The following is an 8,073-nucleotide window of genomic DNA, read 5'->3' on the forward strand; positions in this document are numbered from 1 at the left end:
AGGACGTTTGCCGGGCAAGATATGCGTAAATCCCACAATCTTGCCCATGCAAATGTCCTTGCTCCTGAGATGTCTACGATCTGTCAAGCTGCAGCCGGTTTTCAGTGCATGCGCATTGCGCGCTGAAAACCGGCTATTCCGATGCATTCCCAGGTCCGTAGAAACTTCGTGTGGGCCCGGGACGTCGGAATTTCCACACCAATGTTTCAAGTCAATGACCTTTCATCCGAACTGGACGATGTTAGAGATGAACTGCTTTTAAGCAAATTTAGAGCCAGGGAAAATGTGTGGGGAGGAAGGGGGTAGTAGAGGGGTGGGGTGTGGCGAGTGGAGGGAGGGGATAAAAGAACAAAAGAAAAAGGTCTGTGATAGGGTGGAGGCCAGAAGTGCTTAAATGACAAAATGGAAAATGCTGCAAGGCAAAGGGAGGTAATAGAATCATAGTAAAATTATGACACAGGAAGCCATTTGGTCCATCGTGTCCATGCCGGTTGAAAAAAAGCCAACCAGCCTAATCCCACCTTCCAGCATAGGGTCCGTAGTGTTGTAGGTCATGGCTCTTTAAGTGTACATCAAAGTACTTTTTAAATGTGATGAGGGTTTCTGTCTCTGTAGCATTCAGCTCAGTTCCCATGGACTTTAATGACAAATATTGGATATAAGATATAAGGACAAATCTCTGCTGAAAGTGCAACAGCCTGTTTGTAAAGATGAGAGTGGCCTAGGTGAACTGTGATGGACAGAAGTTTCCAACCAGACCCAACCGATCAAGGGGAATTGCTGTATAAACAGACCTTTTTGGGAAACAATGTCCCGAGAAGTCTATTCCCAACTGGTGAATAGCAAGACATAGCTGGCCTATTGTCTGTATGGAAATTGTTATGTATGCAAACCTCACCTATGTGTAAGACTTGCCACGAGGGGGCACACCTGTGGGAGACCTATGGGTCACCTGTGCACCCTGGAGCAAGCAGGTATAAAAGGCAGTCCACCATGCTGCTGCCCCACTTTGGAGTTATATTAAAGAGACCAAGGTCACAATGGTTTGAGCTTACAACACAGTCTCGTGGAGTTATTCTGAACTTAACAACTGGCGACGAGTTACAGATCATGAACTTTCACGCGGAAATGGATGAGAGATTTGTTGAGGATGATAATTGGGAAGCCTTCGTTGAGCGTCTCGACCAGTACTTCATGGCCAATGAGCTGGACATGGCTGAGACGGCGACCAAGCGCAGGGCGATTTTCCTCACCGTATGTGGGTCTTCGATATATGGCCTCCTCAAAAATCTGCTGACACCGGACAAACCAACGGACAAGACTTACACAGAGCTGTGTATGCTGGCTCGGGAACACCTCAAGCCGAAGGAGAGCATCTTAATGGTCTAGGGGGTGGTGGGTCTGTCAGCTTGCCTTCCTGACCAGAGCGGTTGCGATTCGCTCGCACTCCCTGGTTCTCAAGCTTGGATTTATTAATCAGGGTGTGATAAAGTGCAGCAGCCAACTGTTTTGTACAAAAAAGATATGGGTTTTATTCAAGAAAGCAAATAACACAAATACACTCCAATAAAACTGTGAAATCTTACAAAAAGGTTCAAAACAATGGGGAATACTTTATTATAGGTAATAAACACAACAGAAATACCTCCCACCTCCCACTCACTCTCTAACTAGGTCAAACTCTAGGACTCCAGGGATTCATGCTCACCAGATCCTTTCCTTTGACAGCTAGGGCAGTTTTGCAATTTCGGGGTTCTTTGGTTATAGCCGGAATGCCTTGCCGTACCCCGGACGTGGTAGAAGACCTCTGCTGCATATTGAAAGCCAGTTGGGGTGAGTTCTTTTCTCCGATGTCGCGATGTTTCTTCCTGCGCTTTCTCGCCGTGTGCTCTCGATCTTGTTATTCCGAAGTGCTTGGTCAGAAAAGTTCTTTTTGGTGATGGTCAGAACAGAGATTGTTCTCTTGGTACAATAGGCCCTTAATTATACTCTGATAGGCTCCTTAATCTTTGCGCCAAATCTAATGTTTCTTTTGTTTAAGTTTTGCTGTTCAGTTAACTGAAACTTGGTTAAGTGTTATAAATCTGCCGTTGATAGACTTTTCTGAGCTGACGAGCTCTTGTCAGTTGTTGAAATTATCCTTTGGTTTCGAGTCGCAATTGTTAAAGTTAGTTTCTGGTGTCGAGTTCTCTGCCTGGGTCTGAGTTTTCTATGCAGGCTGGAAAGGTGATTAGCATTATGCATGTATTGGATGGGTTTTGTGCTTGGATTGAAACAGTACTTCCTTGGATTGATTGTTGAAATGTAAATGTCTTCTAGGGGGCAGGCTTTGAGGGTAAACAGTTCCCCAGACAATTTGATGAGCTCCAACATCCAAACTGGCTTTTCAGAGGTTGAACCCACCCCTTTTCTTGCAGCCCTTTTCTCACAGACCCAGCATGCACCTTTAAAAAATCCCAAACTTGGTTAAAACTCGTAGATTTCTTCCATAAGCATTTTAGGATCCCAAACTTCCTGCTTAATAGTCCCAAATCGAATTTCCTTTTCAGGGAGTCCAAACACTGGGGGGTTTCCACGAATTTTGGAATCTTACAATGGCCGGTATCGCTTTTACATGCACCATCGCCCCGAGGGCCAGAACGTGGCGAGCTTTGTCGCCGACCTAAGGTGCCTTGTGGGACAGTGCGAATTTGCAGGATCTTTGGGGGAAATGTAGTGGGACGTTTTCATGCTTGGAACCAGCCACAAGGTCATTCTTCACAAACTGCTGTCTGCCGAATTCTTAGATCTGAGCAAGGCCATCACGATTGCCCAGGCTTTCATATCCACGAGCGACAACATGAAACAGATATCTTCACAGCATCAAAGCTCACCGGCAAGTACTGTGCATAAAATAATGCCTTCAGCAGGCAGATCTGTACATGGTAGGGCTTACACAACTGCAGAGGTCAGGCCTAGGGTGACTCAGAGGCCGCTGTAGAGTGTGAACGCGTATCCATTAACATCATGTCGGTGCTGCGGGGGCAGTCATAGAGCCCATCAATGTCGATTCAAGCACTATGTGTGCAAGGGCTGTGGAACAATGGAGCACCTCCAGCGAATGTGCAGGCGACCTCTGACTCAGCACGTGGCAGAGTCAGCAGAGGACGACCGATCCAGCGCGGATCATGCTGAACGAGCAGGAGAGGCAACTTAACCCGAGGCTGAAGAGGAAGTGTATGGGGTACACATCTTCACCACCAAAAGCCCTCTAATAATGTTAAAAGTTAAACTTAACGGAATTCCAGTCTCCATGGAATTGGACGCGGGGGTGAGTCAATCAATCATGAGCCAGAAGGCTTTTGAGAAACTGTGGAACAACAAGGCACAGAGGCCAAAACTGAGCCCAACACTGCGCACTTACACCAAAGAACTCGTACCTGTTATCGGCAATGCGGCAGTGAAAGTATCGTACGACGGAATGGTGCATGATTTACTACTATGGATTGTACCAGGCGATGGCCCAACGCTGTTCGGCAGAAGCTGGCTAGGAAAGATCCGATGGAACTCGGACGACATCAAAGCACTGTTTTTGGTGGATGACGCTCCGTGCACCCAGGTGCTAAACAAATCCCCAGCATTATTCGAGCCAGACATCGGCAACTTCACAGGCACCAAGGTGCAGATCCACCTTGTTCCTGGGGCACGGCCCGTTCATCACAAGATCCGAGCAGTCCCATATATGATGCGAGAGAAAGTAGAGATCAAGCTGGACAGACTTCAACTTGGTGAACGACTCTCCCCCTGCTAGCGTTGCGAATAAGTCCTCCGCTTTGGGTAGTGGCTACTGGTCCTGTAACGAGACTCGATTGATCGTTATCTTGTAGTCCCAGCAGATTCTAACCGTCCCATCGCTCTTTAGCACCGGCACAATTGGACTGGCCCACTCGTTGAACTTGACTGGTGATATCATTCCCACTCGTTGAAGTCTGTCCAGCTTGATTTCGACTTTCTCTCGCATCATATATGGGACTGCTCGGGCCTTGTGATGAACATGCTGTGCCCCAGGAACAAGATGGATCTGCACCTTGGCGCCTGTGAAGTTGCCGATACCTGGCTCAAATAACGCCGGGAATTTGTTTAGCACCTGGACGCACGGGCATCATCCACCGAAGATAGTGCTTTGATGTCGTCCCAGTTCCATCAGATCTTGCCTAGCCAGCTCCTGCCGAACAGTGTTGGGCCACCGCCTGGTACAATCCATAGCAGAAAATCATGCACCATTCCGTCGTACGATACTTTCACTGCCGCACTGCCGATAACAGGTATGAGTTCTTTGGTGTAAGTGCGCAGCGTTGTGTTAATCGGGCTCAGTTTTGATCTCTGTGCCTTGTTGCCCCACAGTTTCTCAAAAGCCTTCTGGCTCATAATCGATTGACTCGCCCCCTTGTCTAATTCCATGGAGACTGGAATGCCGTTAAGTTTAACTTTTAACATTATCGGAGGGCTTTTGGTGGTGAAGGTGTGTACCCCATCCTTCGGTTGAATTGACTCTCCTGCTCGTTCAGTTCCTGCCACGTGGTGAGTCCAAGGTCGCTTGCACATTCGCTGGAGGTGCCCCATTGTTCCACAGCCCTTGCACAAATAGTGCTTGAATCGTTATTGATGGGCTCTATGACTGCCCTCGCAGCACCAGCTTGGTGTTAATGGATTCGCATTAGCACTCCACAGCAGCCTCAGAGTCACCTTAGGCCTGGCCTCTGTGGTCGTGTGGGCCCTACCACGTACAGTTCTGCCTGCTGAAGGCATTATTTTATGCACAGTACTTGCCGGTGAGCTTCGATGCTGTGAACATATCTGTTTCGTGTTGTCGCTCGTGGATATGAAGGCCTGGGCTATTGTGATGGCCTTGCTCAGATCTAAGGATTCGGCAGACAGTAATTTGCGGAGGATGGCCTCGTGGCCAATTCTGAGCATGAGAAAGTCCCGCAACATTTCCCCCAAAGATCCTGCAAATTTGCATTGTCCCGCAAGGCATCTTAGGCCACTGACAAAACTTGCCACGTTTTGGCCCTCGGAGCGATGGTGCATGTAAAAGCGATACTTGGCCATTAAGGTGTCTCCTTCGGCTGGAGGTGTTCCCGAGCCAGCGCACACAGCTCTGTGTAAGTCTTGTCCGTTGGTTTGTCTGGGACCAGTAGATTTTTGAGGAGGCCATATACCAATGACTCACATACAGTGAGGAGAATCGCCCTGCGCTTGGTCGCCGTCTCAGCTGTGCCCAGCTCGTTTGCCACGAAGTACTGATCGAGACGCTCAACAAAGGTTTCCCAATCATCACCCTCAACAAATCTCTCAAGAATACCAACGGCAGCCATTTCCGCATGAAAGTTTGTGATCTGTAACTCATCGCTAGTTGTTAAGTTCAGAATAACTCAAGAGACTGTGTTGTAAGCTCAAACCATTGTGACCTTGGTCTCTTTAAGATAACTCCAAAGTGAGGCAGCATGGTGGACTACCTTTTATACCTGCTTGTTTCGGGTTGCACAGGTGACCCATAGGTTTCCCACAGGTGTGCCCCCTAGTGGCAAGTCTTACACATAAGTGAGGTTCACATACATAACAAAAACTGTATGCAGTACTCTAGGTGTGGTCTCACCAATACCCTGTACAGTTGTAGCAGGAGTTCTCTGTTTTTATACTCCATCCCCCTTGCAATAAAGGCCAACATTCCATTTGCCTTCCTAATTTCCTGCTGTACCTGCATACTAACTTTTGGTGTTTCATGCACAAGGACCCCCAGGTCCCTCTGTACTGTGGCACTTTGCAATTTTTCTCCATTTAAAAAATAATTTGCTTTTCTATTCTTTCTGCCAAAATCACATTTTCCCACATTATACTCCAACTTTTTGCCCACTCACTTAGCCTGTCTATATCCCTTTGCAGATTTGTTGTATCCTCCTCACAATTTCCTTTCTTCCCATCTTTGTATCATCAGCAAACTTGGCTACATTACACTCGGTCCCTTCATCCAAGTCATTAATGTAAATTGTAAATAATTGAGGCCCCAGCACCGATCCCTGCAGTACCCCACTAGTTACTGGTTGCCAACCGTAAAATGACCCATTTATCCCGACTCTTTGTTTTCTGTTAGTTAGCCAATCCTCTATCCATGCTAATATATTACCCCCAACCCTGTGAACTCTTATCTTGTGCAGTAACCTTTTATGTGGTACCTTATCGAATGCATTCTGGAAATCCAAATACACCACATCCACTGGTTCCCCTTTATCCACCCTACTCATTACATCCTCAAAGAATTCCAGCAAATTTGTCAAATATGATTTCCCTTTCATAAAACAATGCTGACTCTGCTTGATGGAACTATGCTTTTCCAAATGTCCTGCTACTGCTTCCTTAATAATGGACTCCAGCATTTTCCCAACTACAGATGTTAGGTTAACTGGTCTGTAGTTTCATGCTTTCTGTCTGCCTCCTTTTTTAAACAGGGGCGTTACATTTGCTGTTTTCCAATCCATTGAGACCTCCCCAGAATCCAAGGAATTTTGGTAAATTACAACCAATGCATCCACTATCTCTTCAGCTACTTCTTTTAAGATCCTAGGATGCAAGCCATCAGGTCCAGAGGAGTTGTCCACCTTTAGTCCCATTATTTTGCCGAGTACTACTTCTTTAGTGATAGTGATTGTTTTAAGTTCCTCCCATGTATAGCCCCTTGATTATCCACTATTGGGATGTTTGTAGTGTCTTCTACCGTGAAGAATGATACAAAATATTCGTTCAAAGTCTCTGCTATTTCCCTGTTCCCCATTAATAATTGCCCTGTCTCATCCTCTAAAGGACCTACATTTACTTTAGCCACTCTTTTCCTTTTTATATACCTGTAGAAACTCTTACTATGTTTTTATATTTCGTGCTAATTTACTTTCATAATCTATCTTCCCTTTACTTGTTATTTTGTTAGTCGTTCTTTGTTGGCTTTTAAACATTTCCCAATCCTCCAGCCTCCCACCAGTTTTGGCCACTTTGTATGCCGTTGTTTTCAATTTGATACCATCGCTTATTTCCTTCGTTAGCTGCGGATGGTTATACCTTCTCTTTCAGTGTTTCCTTCTCATTGCAATATATTTTTGTTGAGAGTTATGAAATATCTCCTTAAATGTCCCACACTTTAATCTATTTTCCCAGTCCACTTCACCCAACTCTGCCTTCATACCTTTGTAGTCTCCTTTATTTAAGCTTAGGACAGTGGTTTGAGATCCAACTTTCTCACTCTCCAACTGAATGTGAAATTCAACCATGCTATGGTCACTCATTCCAAGGGGATCCTTTACTAGGATATCGTTTATTAATCCTGTCTCATTACACAGGACCAGATCTAAGATAGCCAATCCCTGGTTGGTTCCACAACATACTGCTCAAGGAAACAATTCCTCTATGAACTCTTCCTCAAGGCTACCCTGGCCAATTTGATTTGTACAATCAATATGAAGGTTAAAATCCCCCATGATTATTGCCGTTCCTTTTTTACAAGCCTCCATTATTTCTTGATTTACACTCCATCCAACAGTGTAGCTACTTTTAGGGGGCTTATAGACTACGCCCACCAATGACTTTTTCCCCTTATTATTCCTTATCTCCACCCAAACTGCTTCAACATCTTGCTCTTTTGAGCCAATATCGTTTCTCACTACTGCACTGATCTCAATCCTTTACTAACAGAGGTACCCCACCTCATTTTCCTTTCTGTCTGTCCTCTGAATTGTCAAATACCCCTTAATATTTAGTTCCCAGTCATGGTCACCTTGCAGTGACGTCTCTGTAATGGCTATCAGATCATACCCATATGTAACTATTCGTGCCTTCAACTCATCTATTTTGTTACCAATGCTGCGTGTATTCAGATAAAGAGCTTTTAATTTTTTTTTTACCATTTTTCCTGCTAGGTCCTTCCTATCCACTCCATCTAGGCCTCTCATAATTTTATACACCTCAATTAAATTTCCCCTCAGCCTCCAAACTCTGTTCCAAAGAAAAAGAACCTAGCCTATCCAATCTTTCCTCATAGCTAAA

The sequence above is a fragment of the Pristiophorus japonicus genome, chromosome 5 (assembly GCF_044704955.1).
Source record: "Pristiophorus japonicus isolate sPriJap1 chromosome 5, sPriJap1.hap1, whole genome shotgun sequence".
NCBI classification, from domain to species: Eukaryota; Metazoa; Chordata; class Chondrichthyes; family Pristiophoridae; genus Pristiophorus; species Pristiophorus japonicus.